Source organism: Phyllopteryx taeniolatus, chromosome 17, assembly GCF_024500385.1.
Source record: "Phyllopteryx taeniolatus isolate TA_2022b chromosome 17, UOR_Ptae_1.2, whole genome shotgun sequence".
Lineage (NCBI taxonomy): Eukaryota > Metazoa > Chordata > Actinopteri > Syngnathiformes > Syngnathidae > Phyllopteryx > Phyllopteryx taeniolatus.
The window spans coordinates 17,578,696-17,603,033 of NC_084518.1; the positions used below are offsets into that span (position 1 = coordinate 17,578,696).

General features: G+C 42.3%; 1 protein-coding gene and 1 long non-coding RNA gene across 5 annotated transcripts in view; one reads left to right on the top strand and one right to left on the bottom strand.

Annotated features, from left to right (window-relative positions):
• The window catches only part of cadm1a (cell adhesion molecule 1a), a 291,106-nt gene that overhangs the window by 116,007 nt on the left and 150,761 nt on the right, over window positions 1-24,338 (bottom strand). The gene's annotated exons all lie outside the window — the stretch shown is intronic.
• Window positions 246-22,529, top strand: LOC133467706 (uncharacterized). The gene is made up of 4 exons (XR_009785294.1): window positions 246-387; window positions 741-937; window positions 7,677-7,810; window positions 21,492-22,529. It is a non-coding gene; the product is annotated as an uncharacterized LOC133467706 (long non-coding RNA).

Here is a 24,338-nt window from a genome sequence, read left to right on the forward strand (position 1 = left end):
TATTCGACCAAATTAAGGGAAAATATCATTTACTTCATTTCCTCAGATAGTTGCCGGGGGGGATTTGTTTACTCGACTGCAGATTGTTAGAGGGGTCGAGCAGGAGTGAATCCTTGGTAAAACTGGAATTAGCTAAAACAAAAACAAAAACAAAAAATAAATATATATATATATATATAAGTACAGTGAAGGAGAAATGCTGCAAAAACGAGGCAACTGAATGGGAAAATATAAGTGGAAAAAAACAAACATGGATCCACACAATATTGTGGAGCGCGCCCAAGTAGACTCTGACATGTGGTGTAGGATTATCTCTAATACTGCACAGGGAGTCTGTTTACAAGCTGTAGTAAGACTTCACACTTCTGAGGGACTTTACGTGCTTCGGTAGGTGCTTCTGTTATGATTAGCGACATAGTTCAAACAGTTTTGGGCAGTATTAATTTCTGTGTGCATCTGTGCGAACAGTAGCGTTTAAAAACTGTAATAGTTTTTTTGTTCCTGAATGGTAAAAGGAAGAAGTCGATTTGTAATTATTACACAATAGGGGCATGGCGGCAATTAAAGAGAAAGCATTATTTGAGGCAATTGTTTTCTTGTTGCACTTTCATTTGGCCTCATTCTCCTCGAGGTACAATTTCTCAACAATCAATTCCACCCAATCAACCAGATTCTTAATTGAATATTATATTATAGACAGAATCATTTGTCAAATCTACATTTTTTAAATTTTTTTCAAGAGTTTTCTGGTGGCGTCTGCCAGAGCCGCAAGACTTCCTCTGGCGCAACCATGTGCCTTGATTAACTTCGAGAATGTATCCAGTTCCACAATCGACATACCGGCACGGACGCACCCTGGACTGCACTCGCTGACCTGTGATGCCGGCGTGTATTCGCCAACTTCATTAATATGAAAAGGTGGTCGAAGGGAGCAAAGGTAGAAAGGAGATGGATGCTGGTGTGTAACTCTATGTCTGTGTGTGCGCGTGTGTGTGTGCGCACGCATCCCAGCTGGCTTCAAAGGCGACTTTCTTGGACACGAGCAAACGCTGCGACCCGCTTCCAGCCTATCAACAGGCTGGAGGCTGGCATATTTTTCGGCTTTAATCTGGGGCAGCCGAAGGGGAATAAATAGCGGAGAGAAAGGGAGGTGGGAAGGAGGACGGCGTTGGGAGTCGAGGGTTTGAAGGTATTCTGATGTGGGCGATGCGATACAGCAGAAACAGCCACGGCTAAAACTGTTTGCAAATATCAATACTGTACCTGGCTACGACATTAGCCGAACCCGCTGCAAAAGTTAGCAGTACAGGGGGTCATTGGTTAAAGTTCCATTCCTACACGGCAGCGTAACCCGAATTCGGGACGTCTATTGCTAACCTACACTAACGCTGTCACTTGGGTGGACGTTTTATCTTGGGCAACTGGATTCCAATCGTTCACTGCCACTGACGTAAATATTCCTCAAGTACAATTTTTGTTTGTAATGACTAACACATCCCTTTAGACGGAGGTTTTGCATCATACAAGGGAATGAGCAGCACAATGTGCATTGATGGAGAAAGTGTGACAAAAACCTTTTAATTTGTTTCAATTCTATTTAATTATGCCATTACTGTCGTTTTTTTTATATAAAGTATAATACTATATCGCACTATTTTTCTCAAAAAAAAAAAAAATTAAAATTCATTTCCACCGTTTTTTTCCCCCCCCACACTTTGTTCTATTTTAACCCAACCAAGTTATTTTATAATAGTTCGGCCTTGACATTCAACTCGGTCTAACAGGTGATGTCACTCAAAACAAATCCATCAAAGAATAGAGTTTGACACGTGGTTTAAATGATTAAACTTACGCAATGATATTGATGCTCACTGGGTTTCCCCCCGCCCCCTTCTGCAGGCTGTCACAGGTGGAATTGGTTTCTGATTTTGTTATTGTTTATTGATGTTCATTAATTGTTATTCATTGTAATTTTCTCGTTTTTGCTGCATATGTGTAGACAAAGTTTCTTAACCTGAATTCTGGGTCTTCATTACCAACACGAAATGAGGTTGTTATTTTTAAAAGTTGCCACAACGTATTGTCAATAAGCAAATGCTCTCCCTGCAACATCACAGCGATTGGAACTTTTGATAAGGGGACCACGTCGGCGTCATGTGTGTTTGCTGACAGGGTGTACACGCTAATAAAAAAGGCAAAGGCAGATCCAACCCGCCGGATGACAGCGTAAAAGTCTCTCTTATATGTACAGTATTTAAGTGTAAAGCCAGGGTAATACTTCTTGCACGTGTAGATAATAGAGAACATTCCTCACTCAGAGGAAGTCGGAGTGAAGCGAGGTAAGAATGAAAGGATGACAAGAGACCTGAGAAGAGAGGTGAAGTGAAGAGGAGGAGGAGGAGGGAAATCAAGTCAACGCCAAAAACAACGCTCTCTCCATGTGTGTGGGTTCAAGTGTTTTATGACGAAACCAAAATAGAGATAAAGCTACGAGCCTCCTCTGCCTCGGCAGTCGTGACTCAGTGTGTGTGTGTGTGTGTGTGTGAAGTGTGTCAATCCACGTGTGCTCGCAATTGCACAAACCACCTGTGATTAAAGAGCTCATGTCAAACGCACACCTCTTTTTTTCCAGGCGCTAAATAAGACCCCACATCCGTTTTTCCAGGGCCGCACGTGTTTAGCATCAAAGGGATTATCTTTACATGCGTTTTGCTTTTTCTTGGACTTACACTTGTAGAGTTGACAAATGTATAATGATGGTGACAATTTCAAATCTTACAATTTTCAAAAAAAAAAAAATGAATAACTCGATTGGAACATATTGCATTTACATGTGTTTTACTTCTCCAGTAATACCAATAATATGCCCACTATTTGTTTTGGCAAGACAGATTGACCATGATCTACGACGAGGTGGCGCTGATTCAGAAACAGAAAAGCCGCAAATGATTTAGTTTCCTACTGCAAAATGTGTGGGACGATTATTTTTCGTATTTAACCTATCACGGCACGTTTCTCAGAAAAATATCAAGCTAACCTCAGTAATGTTAAAATCACCATAATTTACTGTGATTTTAACTTGAGTTTTCCTTATCTTTCCGGATTTTCATCAAAACAGCGAGCAGTTTTGATATGGTTCCATATCTGTAAATGTGTGCTGCAATGACAATAAACTACCTTGAATACTTGTTCCGCAGTGTTTGGCTCACACATACTAATGAAGGCATGCTTTTCTGTAATATATGCCGGATGCAAATATTAAAGAACAGTAAAACGCATGTAAATACTTCACAGGAAAAAAAGTCTTTGTTTTGAGCCAGTGGCAAGTCTGGCATACACAAATGATCAGATGTTATGTTAAAAATCAGCATGTGTGTACCTCAGTTTAGTCTCAAAACAGTAGTAAGTGTGCTCATCAAAAAGTCCTATTCTTGAATCTTTTTCCCCACTCGGGAAAAGGTGGGAACAAATTAAAATCCCCCGCAAAGTTGCAGCCACTGAAAGGATGGCAGATGGAATAGGAGCTTCCCATCTCCCACTCATCATCCGAGGGTCAGCAAGCCTGATTCAACTTATCTGATCCATCTTTAATGTGTGTGTGTGTGTGTGTGTGTGAGATTGTGTGTAGTCGTGTGTGTGTGTTTGTGCACGAAGCAGCCCACCTCGGGGCATGACTGCAGGGTCCGAGGATGTGTCACGTCAACCGCAGGCCACTGAGCAAGCCTCGGGAACTGGGCCCTCTGACACTGCGATGACATTTTGTACATGGCAACACTTTGAAAATAAAACATCCATATCCGACAGTGTCTTTCCAACTTGTAAATGATTTACTTGGTTGTGTAATTTCAAACTTGACCCGACTATTTGTATACAAACTATTAAAAAGTCATTTTTTACCCTACACACAGGCCTTAAATAGTTACCCTGGTTGCTAACAGAAACAGTAGCACCTAACGACGTGAGGAAACTCTCTCAGGCTCAGACTGCGATGATACGCAACCTTCCCGTGAACCGTCGCGCTTGTGTTCTTTCGCGTCGTCGAAAAGAATCACCAGTGTTCAAAAGTCCAAATTCTGTGAAACATTGCAACTGGAACGAGGGGGGTGGAAAAAAGAAAGAAAGAAAGAAAAAAGAAACATAATTGAATGCTTTGATACATCATGACTAATCAGATTTTAGGATTGCAATTTATCAGACTTGAATATATTTTCTCATCTCCTATTTAGTCCTGCAACAGATTCAATCTAATCCCGGCTAATCTTTCCTAAAGCCATGTTAACGGAATGTTGAATGTGTATGGATCTTTGTGTGCACTGTGTGTGTGTGTGTGTGTGTGTGTGTGTGTGACATCAATGCAAGGCTAGAACTGTAGAGCGTGTGCCCACACACAGTGGTGAGTGCGTGTGTATAAATTATAAAGCAGAAAGGACAGCATGTGAGAGAGACATAAAAATAACAGAAAAAAAACGATACATTAAAATTAAAAATTTAAATAAATAAGACAGGAAAAAAATAAAAGCAGAAATCATTTTAAGTCGTTTTCCAGTTAAATCGCTGAGTTATTTATTATTTTTTTTTTTTTAAAGTCATGATTTTAGGAGAATTAAAAAAAATCCAACACAAAAATAAAAATAAAAACTAAATACAAAAAACAAGTAAAACAAACTAAAAAAAGCCTCCCCAAAAATAATAAAGACATACAATTTTTAGATTGATAGTTGGAAAAATCTCAACGCAAATGTTTTAAAATTAAAATTAAAAAAAATGCATAAAAAAATGTAAAAAAATAGAAATGTATAAAATTTCAAAATAAAAATACAAATTTAAAGAGTCACTGACAGTGACAGTGCCGTGGTTCATTTGCCTGACTTTACGGGAAACATGGGTTTAGGATAGTTGTAGTATTTAGTAGGTTATACTCAGTGAGACGTGAATGTGAGTGTCAATAAAGAGTTGTCCCGAGCCTATAATGTCGGAAATTGGGGTCGATCGCGCAATTTTCAGCTGATCCGTATCGGGTGAAAAAGATATGATTTTGACAGACAAGACTCCAGCTGCCCACAACCCGGAACCGGATAAGTAGTATATGGATAGATACAAATAAAAAATAAAACATAAGTAGCCAAATTAATTTCAGTTGCCTTGGTTGAAGTTCTCCACCCACACACACAAAAGCACTGCTGTTGTTTTACGGCACTCTTGCGCAGTTACACAGTCACAAAATTTGAACAATATATATGCAGCGTTACCATTATGCGTGGATAGAAGAAGATGAATAATAAAAATGGTAGGAGGTTTTATTTGGTCTTTTATATTCACCCTTTTTTCATTTACGAGCACGCCGGCGGCAGACTGGGCGACCGAGAGCAATTTGTACCGAATGTTTATTGGATCTGTAAGTAGTAGCGTGTGCTTGTTTGCCCATCCAGCAGATTGGCGACGTGGCCAATATGAATGGGAGTTGAACGCAAGGGCTCTATTCGACGTATCACTGGAGTGCTGCAATTGGCTGACGCTCAAAGACATCACGGCATGTTTAATGATACGTCCCATTATAATTTACTGGTAGGCGGGCAGGCTGGGTGTTAAAACACGCAACATGTCGGTCCACTCTATTTGCGCTTTTATAAAAATGAGGTTTGCGGGTTTTAACATCGACTTTAACTTCTCTGTCACTGAAATTAGACTGCATGAAAATATGGAAGGAGTAGATAATAAAAAGTCAGGTTGCCTGGCTTCAACAAGAGTATAGTTGTATTTCTATTGATCTTTCGCCATTGAAATTACTTGAAATGCCATTAATCCATTCCAGCATTCCAAAAAACACAAACAAAATATTTGTTTTTAGTTAAAAAAAGCACTATATGATGTTTTACTACGGTTTAGAAAAAAACATCCAAGAATGACATAGTTAAATAGAGTAAAGTTTTTGCCACATTTTTGCTTCACTTCAATGGACATTGTGCTGCTCCTTCTGGCGTGTTTGCCACTTGGGCCCAGTAAAATAAAGACCTCAGTATGCCGCAGATATTAGTCGTTCTTTGCAGATGATAAAGAATATATGTCTGTGAGTGTTGTTATATTATCTGTCTACTTGTGTTGCTCCACCGTTTGTGTTCAAACACGCATTGCTTAAAGGATTATAACAACTGCAACATATGTGCTATTATTAAGCTCGTCTATGGCGTTTCACATTATGTGTTAGCATTAAGCTAGCAGACTTTAAGGCAAAGTAATTTGGTTGTATGCATGTCAAGCTATATTGGAAGAAAATGTCTTGGTATAAAGCTAGTCCAGCCTGGGACTTATTTAAGCACTTTCCAAATGCAATTCCAATGATAGCCATAACTCTGGCGTTGGTCCTCGATCGTGCATTATATTGTCGCTGCCTCGGCTCGCAGGTAAAGAGAGATTTGCGTACAGTTCACAAGAGTAATAAGTAGGCTTTGAAATAAGGAAACAATTCGATAAAAGCGGCGGCAGTGGTGGGAAGCTCGGGAATGAATTGGCAAGAGGACAGGTCCTTAGTAAAAGGAAACCGCTTTCGTTTTCAGCAGTATCCCCGTAAACTTCCTCACTGTCATCTGTGCTGTTGTTGTTTCCGTATACATCCTCAGCCCCCCGCAGAGGAAGTCCGACCGCCTTTTTTTTTTTTTTTCCCGCAAACGGCGCCGTAATTTGCATTGCTAATGTCCCCCACTGCGTAAAAAATACAAGGCTTAAGTGGAGTCACCGTGAAGAACGTCACACTCGGCTCTCCAAATTCTGACAGACTCTTTAGATTATAATTAATCAAGATTCGAAGCGCTGTTTGAGCACTTTGTGGGCTGCAGGTGGGGGGGGAAAAAAAAAAGTATGAAAAAGAGGTTGGATTGCTTTCCAACGAGTAGGCACTGAGACTTGAAAGGGAAGGAAAATAAAAATTTGATTTACATGCTACATTTTTGCTACTGAGCGACCAGTATATCAAATCGATGGATTGACATTAACAACGCTAGCTTCTGATAACCGGGACATACTTGAATGTTGGGTGATTATTATTCACGTGGGGGTGCAACCAAGGATCAACAATTGTGTTGCGTGGGTTTTAACCGCTTACTCTGGCTTCTTCCTGCATACATTCATGCACGTGTAGCCCTCAAAGGCAGTACTCACAAAACCGTTGAACCCTCAGTTCACTGTGGAAAAGAAACCCAAACCGATTGTCGTAGGAACGCGCCCTCAAAACGCTTCAGTAGGCACAGCGACTGGATCCCGTAGCGTCGAAGCGGCAGCCCGGTGGCGTTGAGCAGGCAGGACCCGTGGCTTTGAAAGAGTAAATCCGTTCGCGTGGAAAACCGTCAAAAATCCGTTCGCGTCGAAAAACCAGGTCCAGACCCCCCAAAAAAACTCTCCTTTTTCCCGCCGCATCTCCCGCTCTTCCTCCCCACGACCCACCTCCTTCCCCCAATCCCATTGGACGCACCACCCCTTCAATCAATCATTAAAACAAAAAAAACCCTGAAATGTTCACAGACCCCTCGGAACGCAGGACACCCCAGTATCCATCCACACAAAGAACCAAACAAACTTTTAACTAGTTTTTCAATTCAGCAATTCAAACAAATACAGTTCAACACATTTTAGTCAGTACACTACACACGTAAGGTTCATTAAAGTCTCTAAATTGTCCATAGGTGTGAATGTGAGTGTGAACAGCTGTTCATCTACAAACAGACGACCAGTCCAGAGTGTACTCCAACTGTTGCCCAAAGTCACCTATGGAGAAACCACCGCATACGTGACGTCACCGTTCTCAGTAGGTCGTCGGGTGAGTTGATCGCCTCTCTTATATTTTCAATTGATTGTACATTCCCAAATGTAAATTTTTTTGTTTGGCAATACGCCATCATGAATAAGCTACGCTAGCAATGTAGCTGACATTAGTGAGCTGGGGGCGTTTCTTTGGGAAGAGAGGGAAAATTATCTAACAGTACAGGAAATGAAAACAAGTAAACATAGCTAGCTAGTTAAACTTACTCATTACCAGTAATACAATCTCAATAAAAAGGTATAACACCTTATGAAGATGATGTTTGAAGCAAGTGACATGCTCTTACACAAAAACTGATTGGTAAGAAGAAATAGCTCAACAGAAACAGGATTAGCATATTTTTCTTTTGATTTAATCATATTTTTTTCAGTGTTTTGAAGACTAATTCAAAAGCTAAGAATATTGATGGTTGAACAACCCCATGAGATGGACCATTCTGGTCACAAGGCCCCGCTGTATTCAGCATCTATTATATGATTTCAGGTGAGCACACCAACACAAAACAGCTCCGTAATGCCGCTTAAAGGTCGGACAATAATGCGTCGCGCTACATCTGCTTGGGCGGCCGGAACACGTGTCATGGACAGGAACAAAAGCAAGCTTAGTCGGCGCTCTTGTTGTCCCCGCTTTCATTTTGTGGCTCATTTGCTGGTATATTGCGGCGCTTCAGAATGGACCTAATCTAGCTGCGGGTGAGCAGAAGCTCTGGCCCGATCCCGTGCGCTCTTTCGGATGCGAGCTTTTTTGCAAAAGCCATAAATCACAATGCCATACATAATATGTACAGGTGGTGGTGGTGGTGAGCGGGGAGAAAAAAAAAAAAATACAATCTCTCTCTTCCCATTGCTGAAATATGAGCTCTAAACAAGGCGAGTGCATTCACAAATGCAAAACCGCTGACAAGGGCAGAAACGCGAGGGTCGTATTTTATTATCGCATTCGGTGGAAGGACGTGATAAATGCTCGAAATTAACGGCCGCGGGAATTGGGGGTGACGCGCTCGCCGAGGTTAAGATGAAGGGTTTGACCTCGGGGCTGCCATTTTTGAAAAGCAAAGCAGAAAACGTGACATACGAATATGCATTTAATAAGGATGCCGTGAAGGAGATGTGCCTTATTGTGGATGTGGCACGACAACCCATCACTGACATTATGTTGGGCTTTTATTTAGACACATAAATCTAGTTAAATCCACAGCACCTCTGCTGGTTGAAGCCAAGCAGCGCACTCAATCACGTCTCCATTCCGATAAAAGATGACGCCAAAGCACAACATTTAGATTAGTCTAGGCGTTAGCCTGAACACAAAAACATATTAGGTAAGTTTTTCTGGAACTGAACTGGAAATTGCTGCTCAATATATAAAATAATACACATACCACCACCACAACAGCAACAATAATAATTAGTATTACATTATTTTGATTTATAGAACATATTTATATATATATATTTAAGCAGCTTTTCAAGGGACCCAAGGATGCTTAATTAAGGGAAATTAAAATGAAAACTAATTACATGGACACTTATTTGATATAATTGATCCAAAGTAAATAAGAATGTAGAGGGTAGCACTATGGCTAACTAGCTCAAAAATGTGCATTCCTCTCCATTAGGTTTCTTTGGCCAAAAGGTGAGTAGTTTCACTTGATACTTATTTTTCAGTGATTTAGCATTTTCTACTTTTTCAGTAATTAAAAGTGTGCACAACTGCCGCTACTAATTGCCTATATGGATAGCTTAAACCATAAATACATGACAAACTATGATCCCAAAACACATTTCTACCTCATATGACAAATATTACGCTTTAAAATAACTCTGAACAGCCAAAACATACATATGTGGTGAAGACTCTTCGAAACTTCCACTAACAACCTAAACTTAGCTCCTCCCTAACATACAAAGATCTTAAACTGTTGAGATGTATCACATACTTCCTTGACACCAATTACTCCTATTAACCAGAGCATTGGTGCCATCTTGTGGCATTTAGGACATTACAGTAACAGCCAAATACGATAGGCCAAATGTTTGCTGTCTATCTGTTTTAATGTTTTAAGTACCGGGGGTCCTCGGTTTATGACATAGTTCCATTCCGACGTTCCTATTGTTGTATGTACTTAAGTCAGAATGAGCTAACCTACACTAATGGTCAAGGCCATGATAATATAACAATCCAATTGCGCAAAGTAGTTCATAGCACGCAGCTCGTAACCTCGAAACACCGTGTGTCGGTGGCGTCGTAAAGCGGGGACCCTCTGAACTGGCAGACTGATGACGTCCGAATCTTTTTTTTGTGATTCAAACTGGACAAGCTCCTTTCCTGGCTTATCAACAGCCGTGTCCAGAGCAGCCACGTGCTGAAGTCAATTATTCAAATCGGCAGATCCGCGACGGAAAATAAAAAGTGGAAAGCGCAGCCTTTATGGTTTATCCCGGCATCGGAGCCCTGCTCTGGTCATTTATCAGCAAAATGGCTTTTTGAATCCATACTCTAAAGTTCATTACAGCCATTAAAGATTTACGCCGTCACAGCTGAAGATGATTCATCGGAGAGCCGTTTTTTGGACGGCAGACGGAAAAAAAAAACCCCCCAAAAAAACAAAAGAGAAACGAGGCCGCGTCCAAATTACGGCGAGAGATCCCGATTTGCAAACTTGAAGATGAAAGGCTCATCATTTCTTGAGCTCATCAGGCCCCGAACTTTGCTGGAGCGGCTCAAGTGTTTTTGGATGAAGGGCCTCTTCATCAGCGAGGTTCTGCCGGTAGAGAGTGCGAAAATAAGAGCTAATGAAGGAGTGCGAGGAGTGTGCGTCTGAATATGAAAAATTCCATATAATTTGATTCAAAGGGAACCCAAATTAAGGAGCCTGATTCTCATTCGTGCTTTCACACAGTCATTTTTTTAAGCTTTAAGAAGTCTGTTCGTGTGACATTTAATCGACAACAACAAGAGTTAATTCTCGGATGCTTTGCCTTGGATTTTTTATTCAGGCACCACGAGTTTGCCGTCTTAACGGTATTGTTGAAGAAATGGATAATTGGCATCTAACTCAATTAACTAGAATACAGTGGAACCTCGGTTTTTATGATTAATCAGGTTCAGAAGGTCTAAAACCGAATCGTACGAAATGCAAAGGAATCATTCCCATAGGAAATAATGCAAATCCAATTAATCTGTTCCAAAACCCCAAGAATATTAACAAAAAATAACATTCTCCAAAAAGTCGGGCATTCAAAATAAAATCACACCAGTATAATAACAGTTTCACCACAATTTATTTGGCTTATTTAGCAGTGACACTATTGTGTGCTTGTTTGCTGAAAAAAACCATGTGGCCCAATAAGGCGTGGTGAAACTGTATTATTATACTTTGTGCTTTTATTTTAAGGTCTGACTTTTGACAGGATGTGTTCCGCTGTTGCTTTGGGTGAACGTGCATCAATTCAGGGAAAATTCATGTCATGTCACCTGTCATGCTGTTTTGTTTTGTTTTTTCTATTATTTTTATAAAAACCGGGTGAATGTACAAACAACTGGACAAAATTTGGAAAAAAAATGAAATAATTGAAAACTGAATCTTACGAAAATCCAGGTTCCACTGTACTGTAAAAAAAACAATACATAATTCAAAAGGTGAAACTCATAATTTATAGATTCAAGACAAACATAGTAAAATATTGAATTATTATTAGTTTTTACAATTTTGATGAGTACACTATAGCTTACAGATAACCAAAAGCCCAAATTCACTAACCTAAGAAACAATCCAAAAAAGGTGTAAAATATAATGTAAAATAAGTATCTTGGCTCAATAAAGGTTGGAAAACACTATATTAGCGGAACGGCTACAATTTGAAGAATTGCGGTATTGTTACGACACCGGCTGAAGCAGAAGTTGGCAGTGAGTGAGAAGGGGGAGGGGGCTCGACCGTGTTGGTGTAAAGCCATTCGAGTGTCCATATGCGCCTCGTCGAGTGCCATTTCCGTGAAAGCCGCTCCACTTCCAGCAGTCGCGATTTTCCGCTCTGCCGAATCCGACGGGCATCTTAACGCAACACAAGCGGTCAGCTAACGTTTAAGCAAACAGCCTTATGCCTCCTTTTGCCAATATTTCCCGTCCCCACTCGCACATACAGTACACTTCTCAAGTGAAAGGTGTCATCGACGGCTAATGAAAGCCAACACAGTTTGGTCATTATTTTCACTCTCCCACAGCATTGAGAGAGTAATTAGTGGTCTCGATAAAGGCCAAGGAGGTTTGCCAATAATCTGTCTTAATGGCTCAGTTGCCTGCCAATGGGATGGTCGAGAACTGGGAGGCGCATGACGCTCCTGGCAGGTGCTACCAGGATCACGTCCCAACTGACGAGGCTTTGACGAGCCAATAAGAGTCAGTATGCATGAGTCCTACCAGTACCAGTAAATATGAGTATTGTCGATGTCCAGGAAAAAGCATGCATCTCCAAAATTGGGTTTTCCACCCCTTTTTTTGTTACATATTTTTGTTGTTTATCCATCCATTTTCTATTGCGGGTCATGGATAAGTGGAGCCCAGTCCAGTTGATTTAGGGCACGAGGTGGGGTACACCCTGGCCTGGTTGCCAGTCAATCTGCTTTTCCAGGCTCACATTTGGACATAGGTTTTTCACTGGAGAGCACTGATATGATACAGGTAAATTTGCATTTAGTGACAATTTCAATTAAAAAAAAAAAAAAAAAAAAAGCTGGTGTATTGGAGAGTCCACAATTGATAATCCAATTCCAATGGCAGTAGCAAGTGTGCATACAAAAGTAGGCGAGAAAAAAACAACAACAAAAAAGGAAACGATCTGCTTTAAAATGTTAAGTAATAAATCTATGAAAATACAAAAGTGAATTAAAAACTCATTTTAAAATAAACCCAAAAAGTAATTTACATACAAATAAGATTAGGTGTTTGACTAAATGGCGTGCAAGTTGCTATCTGAGATGGTGAATGGGATTGGGTGCGTGCGTGGGTTTTCTCCGGGCACTCCGGGTTCCTCCCACATCCCAAAAACATGCATGAATTGGAGACTCTAAATTGAGTCACTGCTGGTCCCTAAACCCTAAATCAAAAGGGGTGTGTTGTATCAGGAAGGCCATCTGGCATAAAAACTGTGCTTAACAAATCATGCGAGTGACTTGCTGGCGGGACCCCTGACGGGGGAAAGCCGAAAGTCACTTCAATATGATATTATTACTAATTAGTGGTATTCATCTATATGAAGGCACTGATAATGAATTCTCACAATACTTTTACCAATACGTACTACCAATTTAATAAATATCAATATGCAGTACTTTCTATAACTTATATCTATAAATCTCTGCACATGTTTAAATCAGTACCGCGGGCTACTAATGTTGTCCTTGGGGACTACTTGTTTTATGTCCGTGACCCCTGATCTGGATCATGACTCCGTGTTTTGTTTTTTGGTCATACCGAAGCCCAACACCAAAATCCATCCAGCAGAGAATAATTAGCCAAGCCATACGGTTCCATTTTCAGTGTGCGGCAATCAGCTCAAACTCTGCTGCAAATACCCCCACCCCAAAAAAAAACAAAAAACCAGGCAAACGCTAAACTGAATAACAAGCTCCCACTGAAAAGCAAAGACAAAGCGGTGGCAATTACAACCGTCAGCCAGGTCTCGAGGAAGTTGTCAGCGATCAAGTCGCAATGAACCCCGCGGCTGTGTGACAAAGACCAAAGCCCTCCGTCACCCGTGACAAAGACCAAAGCCCTCCGTCACCCGTGACATTTACTTTTATCTCCACGTGCCTTCAAGCCGACAGGAAACCAAAACCTGTCAGGCGGCGAGACCACCGCCATAGGAAGTCGAAGCTCCGGCCCGCTTTACCTTTGATCGGAATCACAGCCTGAACCCTCCACCCCGCCGCCCCCCCACCCACAGAAAAGAGCGTACTTTTTGGTTTTGTTTCTTTTATTTTTTTCTCCCCAACCTGATAGCAGAATCCCAACCATGTGCAAGCAGCTGACTGGAATAATCCACAAGTCGTTGACTGACACTCACCTAAAAGGAGAGAAGAGAGAGAACATATTAAATAATAGATTCCAGCTGCAAAATCGACGAGAGGAGGAACCACAAAATGCCAAAATAAATAAATACACTGAAAGGCAATTACTCTGAATGTTTGAGAGGATTGCGGGAGTAGGGAGGAGGGTGCAGGTTGACAGCTGACGGTTCAATTAAAAATGTGCATTTGTTTTAGTTTGGCAGCCAAATGGAGAAGTTTGACTCAACGAAAAACCAACAACTCTGCATAACATCAGAAGCAACAATTTACTTGAGGCATCCGGCACTTCTAATGCAAGTCATGCATCAATTTGGATGCTGCCGTTGAAGTGCCCTTGTGTACCTCGCTGTTAAAAAACAAAAGCCAGACACCCAAACACTGATCGGGAAATGAGGATGACTAATCCAGCGGCTGGGCCCGAATATTATTTTTCCGTGGCACTCATTAGGCTGACAGGTTAAGTCGACGCGACGGGAAAGGATGGCGTCGGCGAGCGAAACCGTTTGTCAGCGAGACGGATGATTCGCCGCGATGTTTATCATTTAGCGGCCTCGCGGCAAATGTTGACGAAGTGCTTACAGGCGGCGTCATCCATCTCACGCCGCTCTGCCTATCAGCTTTCTTTCGCCACACTAGCATTCATCTCCCGCGTTCAATCCCCATTTCTACACCCCCGCATGGTCTGTTTGCAAGCGATATTTCTTTTACAAGTCAATAGTAGCATTGTGAGTCTCTGTTTTGATTGACACTGTCGGTGAGGTAGTCATTTAACAATACGTGTACTGTTGAGCTCGTGGCATAGAACCCAAATGCATCCTACTCAGAGTTGTTTGTAATCATTTAGTTAGCTTTGCTAGAGCAACGTAGCTCACCTGCAGTGACAAACTGACGGTAACACCGAGCGGATGACAACACAAAGACAAGGGAGGGAGTTATCTGGGAAGCTCTTTTTCCTAGTTAACATGGTCACTTCATGTCAATCTGAGTCAACAATTAAGTGCTGTTGGAAGTCAGCGCAAGAACAGGAACAACAAGTCGTGTGTGTCCGGTGGTATCCGGGAATTTCTTTGGTTGGACATCTAACTAAAAGTGAACCTACATATTGACTCCGCATTGCAGGATTTTCACTGGACAGTCATGCTTTATCATTGTTTATTTGTTTTGCCAATAACTATGAAAGGCCTAACCCTACCCAAAATCCCTGACCATACACAAACCAAAACCTAACCCCTGAACCAAACCAAACCGTAACCCCCCAACCCTAACCTCTTTGGATTATGGTCAAATGAAAAGGGTGTATGCGCCCTAACGCAGTAATCTATATTTACCTAACCAATAACTCTTACTTTTGAGTAAGGCTACTCTACCCACCTCTGCCGAACTAACTGGAACGAACCCTTAACCCAAACCAGACAACAGGGATGTCTATTAGTTGTTTAACAGTTTTAACCAGCCGCCCCCAAAAAACTCAACACGACCCGACTACACGAGATACTAACTAACCAAACCCTAACTGTAGTCAACCAAACCCTACCCCTTCCCATAATTGAGTTGGGTTATGGGAAAGGAGGTATGTATTTTAGGTTGATTTTTTGACAACCTGATTTAACCAGCTACATAAAATGTACCCGATTTAAATTGAAAAATCCCTAACTGTAACCCCAATCCTTGGTACGTTTTAACCAAACAAACTATCCTGCGATAGCTTCTAACACCAATTTACCCAAACCCAAAAAAGGGGACATTAGGTTCCATTCGCTTAGGTTGTTTGAATACTTGGTCTGTTTTAACCAGCCAAACAAGCCTTATTCTGCTAAAACAAATAGCTGCAACCAAGCCGTAATCCTTATCCCAAACCCCAAATTTTGTAATTGAGTGTGAGGCCCCATCAGAATTGAAGCAGAGCGGCTAAATAACTGGTTCCTCTTTGAAATGAACTCCCAATGTGAAGACAGTCCCTTCTGTTTGGTCCAATTTGCGGACGAAACACCCTCGTCCTAATCTGTCCATATCATGCTCAAGTGCACGTGGATCACTTTTGGAGGTGATCTTGGCCCATTTCGTCTATTTTATATGATTCTTTTTTTTAATGATCCGAGTGCACCAACTACGCCAAGGCACATCGCAAAGAAATCGGGCCAAGTCGAAAGGGAGGGGGGGTTTCAACGTAACAAACAAACAGCGAGATCAAACGACGCAGCAGAGCCGCCCAAACATGTTCTTGAGCGGTTGTATATTTCACTGCTGCTTTAATTGAACGGGAAGGCACATCTCGGCGGCCTGACTGCCTCCTTTCTTTGACAGCTCAAGGCTGTCTTGGAAACCTCTCGTGATTCACATGCTTTGCCAGGCTGCTGAATTGCCTTTGCCACTTGCCAGGTTGCTCTCGTGTCTTTATTTTCAGGGGGCGAGGGAAAGGCGGCTGGGGGCGGGGGTTTGCGGGGGGTTAGAGACAGTTCCAGAGTTGTATCTTGTGGAAGAATGAAGGAAGGTTGCGCGCGCACCAAAAAAATAAAAAAGAAATAAAATAAATAATTAAAAAAACGAACCAGCATTCGTCGATTTCCTGAATGCAAGCATTCTTGGAGAAGACCAAGCCAAAAATAGGATTAGCACATATCTTGGCAAGACTTGAAAGAAAGACCATGCAGGGATGGATGCAGGAGTTGAAGTTATTGCTGGGAAAGTGACACTGTGTGTTATATTTAGTCATTTTGATGTGTGTGAGTGAAAATGAACAGAAGGGGATTTAAACGAGCCGTCGGTGCGCTGATGATACATCAGTATACTAAAGAAGGTACAGTATATTATTTCAAACAGTTCCCAGGTGTGGAAGTAACGTGATCTGCAAGTACACCCTACTCCTACGTCAAGAACTTCTAAACATTCGGCTTTCACAGTGCTTCAGTGACGTCCCACCATCGTTTGGAAATGGTGGATTTTTGCCCCGCCTCGCTCCCAGGTCACGTGTGGAGAAATGTAATACAGTAATCCCTTGCATATTTCCGGTTTGCTTTTCACTTATTCACCTTTTTGTGTTTTTTTTTTCTGTGGAAGCTATCCCAAACTATTTCCTGAAAAACGATTTTTGAACTCTTTCTGAAATGCCCTAAGATGACGGCAAAGCCCTGTCTTATAGGAAAATAGTACATTGGTGAGAAGGAACCCTGTTGAAGTGATACATCTCGACTGAGAGACGAGCTTTGCAAGTCGGGGAGGAGCTTTGTTTAGCTTGGGTTGTTAGTGAAAGTTAAAAGTTATCCCAAATCAAATAATCTGTAGGCTATTCATGTTTGAAGGTGATGCTGTAGAATGAGTTTGGAATTATATTTAAGTGTTTTAGGATCATAGTTTGTGTTATATTTACAGTTTAAACTAGTATTATGGGCATTTCTAAACATTTTGGAGTCAAGTCAATGACTTGTGTCTTTTGCTATTTGCCGCAGGGCTCAGTCCCTATCCCCTGTCAATTTGAATGTATCAGTCCCACTGTCTCATTATAGGCTGGCAGGCACTCCTACGACCCAACTATTTGTATACAAGTCATTAACAAGTCAATTTTCCATAATATTGCCGCTTTAAATGAAAAATGGAAACACGCGTATGCTTCCTCGGAATCATTATCCCATAACACACCGGATTTGTCTCCGCCCAATCTGAAACTGACTGGAAAGTTTGCAATGTCATCTTGCAGCTGCAGACAAAACGCGTCCAAAATGGCTTTCATCACCAGGGCAGCGATATGAACTCTTATTTAATATCGTGTGGATTTTCATTTCCAGGCACGGTAAGAAGCACAGGACTTCATTCTCTTTAACACGACGTGACCCCTGCTGCCTTTGCGTGTTCGCCGTCTTGTATGCATGCTAATGAAGGTATTAATTAGCTGCCTTGCGATTAGCCTTGATATACTGTATGTATGCGGCGGCGGCGCCCATGGGCTTTTTGTCTGATCCCCCACAACACACAAGATGTTGGAGCAGAATGAAAAGGATTCAATATAAATTTGATCTATTGCTAAAAAGAAAAAGCACTTTTTGAACCTTAAGAATCGAGTTAGAGAACTACATGAATTAAATTACGTGAATAAAGTCAACATTTTATGTGAATACCATGATATGAAAAACAATTTGGAAATTATTACAAGAATGAAGTCATTGTTACCAGAAGAAAGAGATATGACATGAAAAAAAGGAAATTTATTCAGATTCACAAAATAATAGGAGATAATAATAATAGAAGAACATAGTTGAAATTTCAAAGAATTACAAGAATGAAGGGGTTGAATCTTCTTTTTTTTTTATGTGGAAAAGTGTTGAAAATGTCAAATTTCAACGGATGGGTATGATTTACAATTTGAGTCCCGTATTATTACGACATTACTCTCTTAACATGAGTATTTTCTCACAAATTTACAACTCCCTTCTCAATACATTAAAACTATATTTTAGTCTGCTAATAATAAGACATAACAAAACAAGTCTTATTCATGAAACATTACGACTATATTCAGGTAACATTACACATCATAAAGTAACCTTTTTTTGTAACATTAGTACCTAACGTTCATAACATTATGACTTTAGTGACGTTTTTCATGGTGTCTCCTAACAAATTACACGTATATTTTTGTTAGATTACGACTTCTCGTAATATCTTTTAGTATAAGAGCAAGGACAAGCTAGCAGTACTAGCGAGGCTATATCGTGGAACGTGGTTTAATTAAAACCTTTAACAAAATATAATAGAATCAAAATTAAAAAAAATAATTATGCAAAAATACTTTGTTAGCTCCATTGTACAAGTACCGTATATGGCCTACGTTTATGTTTAGGCGACGATACTCATAACCGAACACTGATCCCTGTGAACACATTCTTCTTTGCCTTGGGTTGTCTCCTTGACGCGACCTTAAACACTGGCCCGCCGAGGCTAGTTCGCGTCACGTCGCGTTTCCGATGGCCTCGTTTACGACTCCGAAAGGGCGATGATGATGATGAGTAGGCGGATATGACGTGGAGGTGTAAAGATCATTAAAAGGTTGCCTTTACACACGGCAACCCCTCGTGCAGCGCAAAGAGAAAGAAAGAAAGAAAAAAAAAAAAAAAAATCACATTTTCATGCGACCACGTCGAAATAGACGGCGTGTTCATATTTTACGTGAATGCGACCGTAAATATTATTGAGCCTTGAATGTGCTGTACACAAGTGGGACCTTGAACAGCGTTGAGGCGTGTAATTGTATGTTGCGCCGTGACATTTTTCAATGTGGAATGGGGTAGGGAAATTACATGAAATCTTATCGGTGGATGCCATCTATACTTGGGCTTCTAAACATATAAGCAGCAGCATTGCAGTACAGTAAGTGCACGGTGAAGCAAATGTGGCCTATGCGGATGACAGCTTTCAACAATGTAAGGCTGAGCCTGAAAGTGGTAACATTGCTAAAAATGAATGAAATAAAAGCCCTTAAATGCGCACGCTTTAATTTCTAGTTTAATACCGCCACCAAGTAGGTTATGCTCTACCATTCCATATCGTAGACAAAATGTATGCTGTTAGATTGCGCCTACACAAAGATCTTATGTTTAAGCATTTACAACCCACATAATTCATATTGTCTATATAATGTGATAATCTTCATGTTTACCAAAACACTGGCATGTTGGTTTGTTTACCTTCATCCTTTTGGGAACCCCCAAATTTCACATGCTTAAAAATGTACAGTATATTTCTATCAGCTCTCGTCATATTTTGCAGTAAAAAAACGTCACAAAAGCAAAAAGCAGTTACCTTGATAACAAAATGCAACAATCATTGGAATACACATTTCATTAAGGAATAATGTGTTAACTCTTGTTATGTTGGCTCACTTGCTTTTTAAGAATTCCACCACAACCAGCAGTTCCACCCCAGTCTTTATGGTATCAAAAGCGCCATTGGCCCAGTAGGAGAGGCAGGCTGATTTCAGTGAGGTTGTAATTCTTGATAAACCTATCCATCTATAATTTGTCTCCCTTCAAAAATCACACATGGAGACGTCTGTGCCCATCGTCGCTTCCCTACCAAATATTGTTTGCTTGCTTTGATTGAGTTTAGATTTAACGCTTCAATCCTTCCGACTGTGTTGACCTTTATCTTTTGATAACACTTGGCCGCATCTCCCCCTTCCTCTACTCTCATCAACCTGGACACCCGAGTCGGACGGTGTCAGTTATTTACATGAAAACACGGACTGTTCCGAGTGAGCCCACTGCAGACACGCGTCCCTCTTGTCCTCCCGCGTAACAATGTGTTGTGTAGCGTGACTACATCACTCCCGCCTCGCTGGTCGCTCAGCAACACCATCAAATTCCCAAATCGCTGCCAGCCGCCCCTTTCCCTCGCTCGGCGCTTGTGATCTGTCTGACAGCTTTTGTGTTCAGGACCAAGTGTGAGGCTGATGAGCGCGTGTGCGAGGCTAACTATAATGTAGCACCGCACTGTCAAAACGTATCGAGGAGCGCGCTTCTGCACGTCTGGCCCAGGGAGGGTAATTGGCTGTCGCCTTTCTAAGGTGTGGCGTTTAAGTCGAACGGGCCTCATTTATCATGTCATGTTTTCACGCTGTGGTAATGTATGCGAAAGAGTCATTACCTCAGAGCAGGATCGAGATGTTTAGCCTACACGCGTGATAGAGTCACCGATGTAAAGATTGCAAGGTCAACAATAAAGTCAATAGAACTTGCGAGCAAACTTTGGTTAAAGTATAAATAGCGGCACGTCATCCTTGGGGGGAGGTGAAGAGAGAGGCCACCCGGATTTGAAACAGGGAGCTTTTGAGCTGCAGTCAAATGCTTAACACGAATGTAAAATGTGACATCGCTATCACTCAGGATACCAGTTTGAATATCCAATGTCGCTGTTTGATATGTCTGTTACGTCCATCACCTTGCACACTCGTAGACAAGTTTGACTTTTTAATGTGACGTCAATCACTGCATTTTTACCCGTAAACTCAACATCCGATGAACTGGCCACAACATAATTATGTCAAAACTGAGAGCAAAGACTCACAACTGAGCCGATCGTTGTTAGGTTGCATCAATAAGCCAAGTAGCAGACAAGGGTAATGAATGAAATGTTTTATAACGACAGTTGAAAATAAAGGTCCAATTTTATAGAAGTGGGTGAGTAAATTCATCATTAAGCTAGAAATTACGACGATTTTGATGAAGATTTTAAGCAAACTCTTTCTTAACATCCCCTACAATCTAACTGTGAGGAGGACTTGCGAATCACTACTGCATTATTGTTTTATATTGCGACAATATCATATGACAAGTGACTCCATGACTGACTTGAAACTCCAGTGTATATAAAGTGACTGCCTTAAATGGCTCTTTGTCTTTATGACGATCACACCTGACTATCATAAAACTATAATGTTTATGCAATGGATGGATTTTCTGACATTTCCTCATTGAGGACTGAAGGTTCTAGGCCAGGGATGCATAATATGACACCCCGACAAATAACGGGCCCGGCTAATGTTTATAAGTCACAGCATTCCATCATTCCAATGCATTCCAGGAGGACAAATAAATGATTTCAGCCTTGTCTCACTTCACAGTCCTGTTTCCACGGGACACTGAGCCGTATGTCTGAATGCCAATGGCCGGCGGGAGACCAACAGCGGCTTTCCAGGTGTCAGGTGCCCGAGCCCGTTGACCCATCCGGGCATCGCTGGTCTTCCTGTCCAATCTACCTGTCGCTCCTGCCAATGACAAGGCAGGCAGAAATGGATCCCCAAAACACAGCGGCGTACTCACAATGGTAGCTGGAATTCACAAGCGAGGAGAGGCTTATCTCCGCCGAGCAGATTCCATTTCCCTTACGTGAGAGTTGACACAAACCTGTATTCTGTTTTCTTGTGCTCAATCTCAATAAACGTATATTCGCTGACTTAACGGCCTTTCGCGGCAAACCGCGTGCATGCATCGGCTCAAAACTATGTTAACGCGTACAACCCTACACCGAAGCAATCTGCAAAAAATCTAAAACGACTCTTTCCTGGCGCTCGAGCCTGTGAGAAAATATGAAACAAATAAATCTCCCGCTTGACACGTTTATCGGAACCGGCCGCCTCGACTAATACGTTAAGCCATCTGAGTTAAATGTCAGCAGAAATTAAACGACATATTTTCTTATCCGAGGTTCCCGTTGGGAGACATTGACAATTCCTTTCCGAAAGACCGATGCAGTTTCATTGTCACTGAAAAAGAGCAGCCTCCCTGGTAAGGTCTATTCAGGGGTGCTGGAGAGGAGGGTCCGTCGGGAAGTCGAATCTCAGATTCAGGAGGAGCAGTGTGGTTTTCGTCCTGGCCGTGGAATAGTGGACCAGCTCTACACCCTCGGCAGGGTCCTCGAGGGTGCATGGGAGTTCGCCCAACCAGTCTACATGTGTTTTGTGGACTTGGAGAAGGCGTTCGACCGTGTCCCTCGGGGAGTCCTGTGGAGAGTGCTTCGGGAGTATGGGGTACCGAACCCCCTGATACGGGCTGTTCGGTCCCTGTACGACCGGAGTCAGAGTTTGGTCCCCATATCCGGCAGTAAGTGGGACTCCTTCCCGGTGAGGGTTGGACTCCGCCAAGGCTGCCCTTTGTCGCCGATTCTGTTCATAACTTTTATGGACAGAATTTCTAGGCGCAGCCGAGGCGTAGAGGGGGTCCGGTTTGGTGGCCTCAGCATTATATCTCTGCTTTTTGCTGATGATGTGGTTCTGTTGGCTTCATCAAGCCGTGAGCTCCAACTCTTACTGGAGCAGTTCGCAGCAGAGTGTGAAGCGGCTGGGATGAGAATCAGCACCTCCAAATCTGAGACCATGGTCCTCAGTCGGAAAAGGGTGGCATGCCCTCTCCAGGTCGGGGATGAGATCCTGCCCCAAGTGGAGGAGTTCAAGTATCTTGGGGTCTTGTTCACGAGTGAGGGAAGAATGGAACGGGAGATCGACAGGCGGATCGGTGCAGCGTCTGCAGTGATGCGGACTTTGTATCGGTCCGTTGTAGTAAAGAAGGAGCTAAGCCGAAAGGCGAAGCTCTCAATTTACCGGTCGATCTTCGTTCCTACCCTCACCTATGGTCATGAGCTGTGGGTCGTGACCGAAAGAACACGATCCCGGATACAAGCGGCCGAAATGATTTTTCTCCGCAGGGTGTCCGGGCTCTCCCTTAGAGATAGGGTGATAAGCTCGGTCATCCGGGAGGATCTCAGAGTAGAGCCGCTGCTCCTCCGCATTGAGAGGAGCCAGATGAGGTGGCTGGGGCATCGGATTCGGATGCCTCCCGGACGCCTCCCTGGTGAGGTGTTCCGGGCACGTACCACCGGGAGGAGACCCCGGGGACGACCCAGGACACGCTGGAGAGACTACATCCTCCGGCTGGCGTGGGAACGCCTCGGGATCCCCCCGGAAGAGCTGGATGAAGTGGCTGGGGAGAGGGAAGTCTGGGCGTCCCTGCTGAAGCTACTGCCCCCGCGACCCGACCCGGATAAGCGGTAGAAAATGGATGGATGGATGAAAAAGAGCAAGAATCAGTGAAATACGCATTCAATGACGACGTACCTCAGGGACCCTATCTTGGGTCCCTCGTTTTTTTTGCCACTCTTTGCTGTACTGATGTATGATTTATCAGAACCGATTTTGTACATATTTTAATTAAAAAGGGGGTAGCAATTAGAGATAGGCATTTGACTGACTATTGATCAAGGAGTAAATGAATGATTAATAAAACTTCTCTCTAAATATTCTGAAACTCCTATTTTGACTCCTGTGTAGTGGAGGTTGCCATGGATACAGCTCAATTTCACTTCCCATATTTTTGAGCTCATGTTTCCCTTTAGATGACAAACTGATTGAATCAACAGCGCCTTTGTAAATTTAAATTTTTTAAATTTGCAGCAATAATCCATAATCCAACAAGGAGTCTGCCGTGAGGATGTAAATTTAGTGAAGCAAGCCGGTGAACTGACCAAAGTGGACTGAGTTCCCGTGGGTGAGCTGAACATGAGCAATGAAATTGGTCTGTATTTTTATACAGCTAGATCAAAGGGACTGCCGCATTAATTTAGGAGACAGAAAATCAACATAAGACAGCAGGAAGACTCAAGTGAGTGAAATGAAAATACGGGCAAATAGGGGAAGGGGAGGTTGGAGTCTTGGTTACTGTCCAAGCCATTGGGGGGCGTTTGGGGTTTTGCAGGAGTTTGTGAGGGACATTGGAGACACACAGCATTGGAGGGCACTTATATAGTATAGCACTTTATCTGTACCATACGGTGCCCAAAGGACTTCACATTCACGCCCACATTCATCCAGCAATGGAAAGAAATGGGGCTTTATCGTCCCATTCATGTGGGAGCAGATGGCACAGCGGCCATGTGCAGCAACACATTATCAATAACTCAGATTTTCCTCCTTATA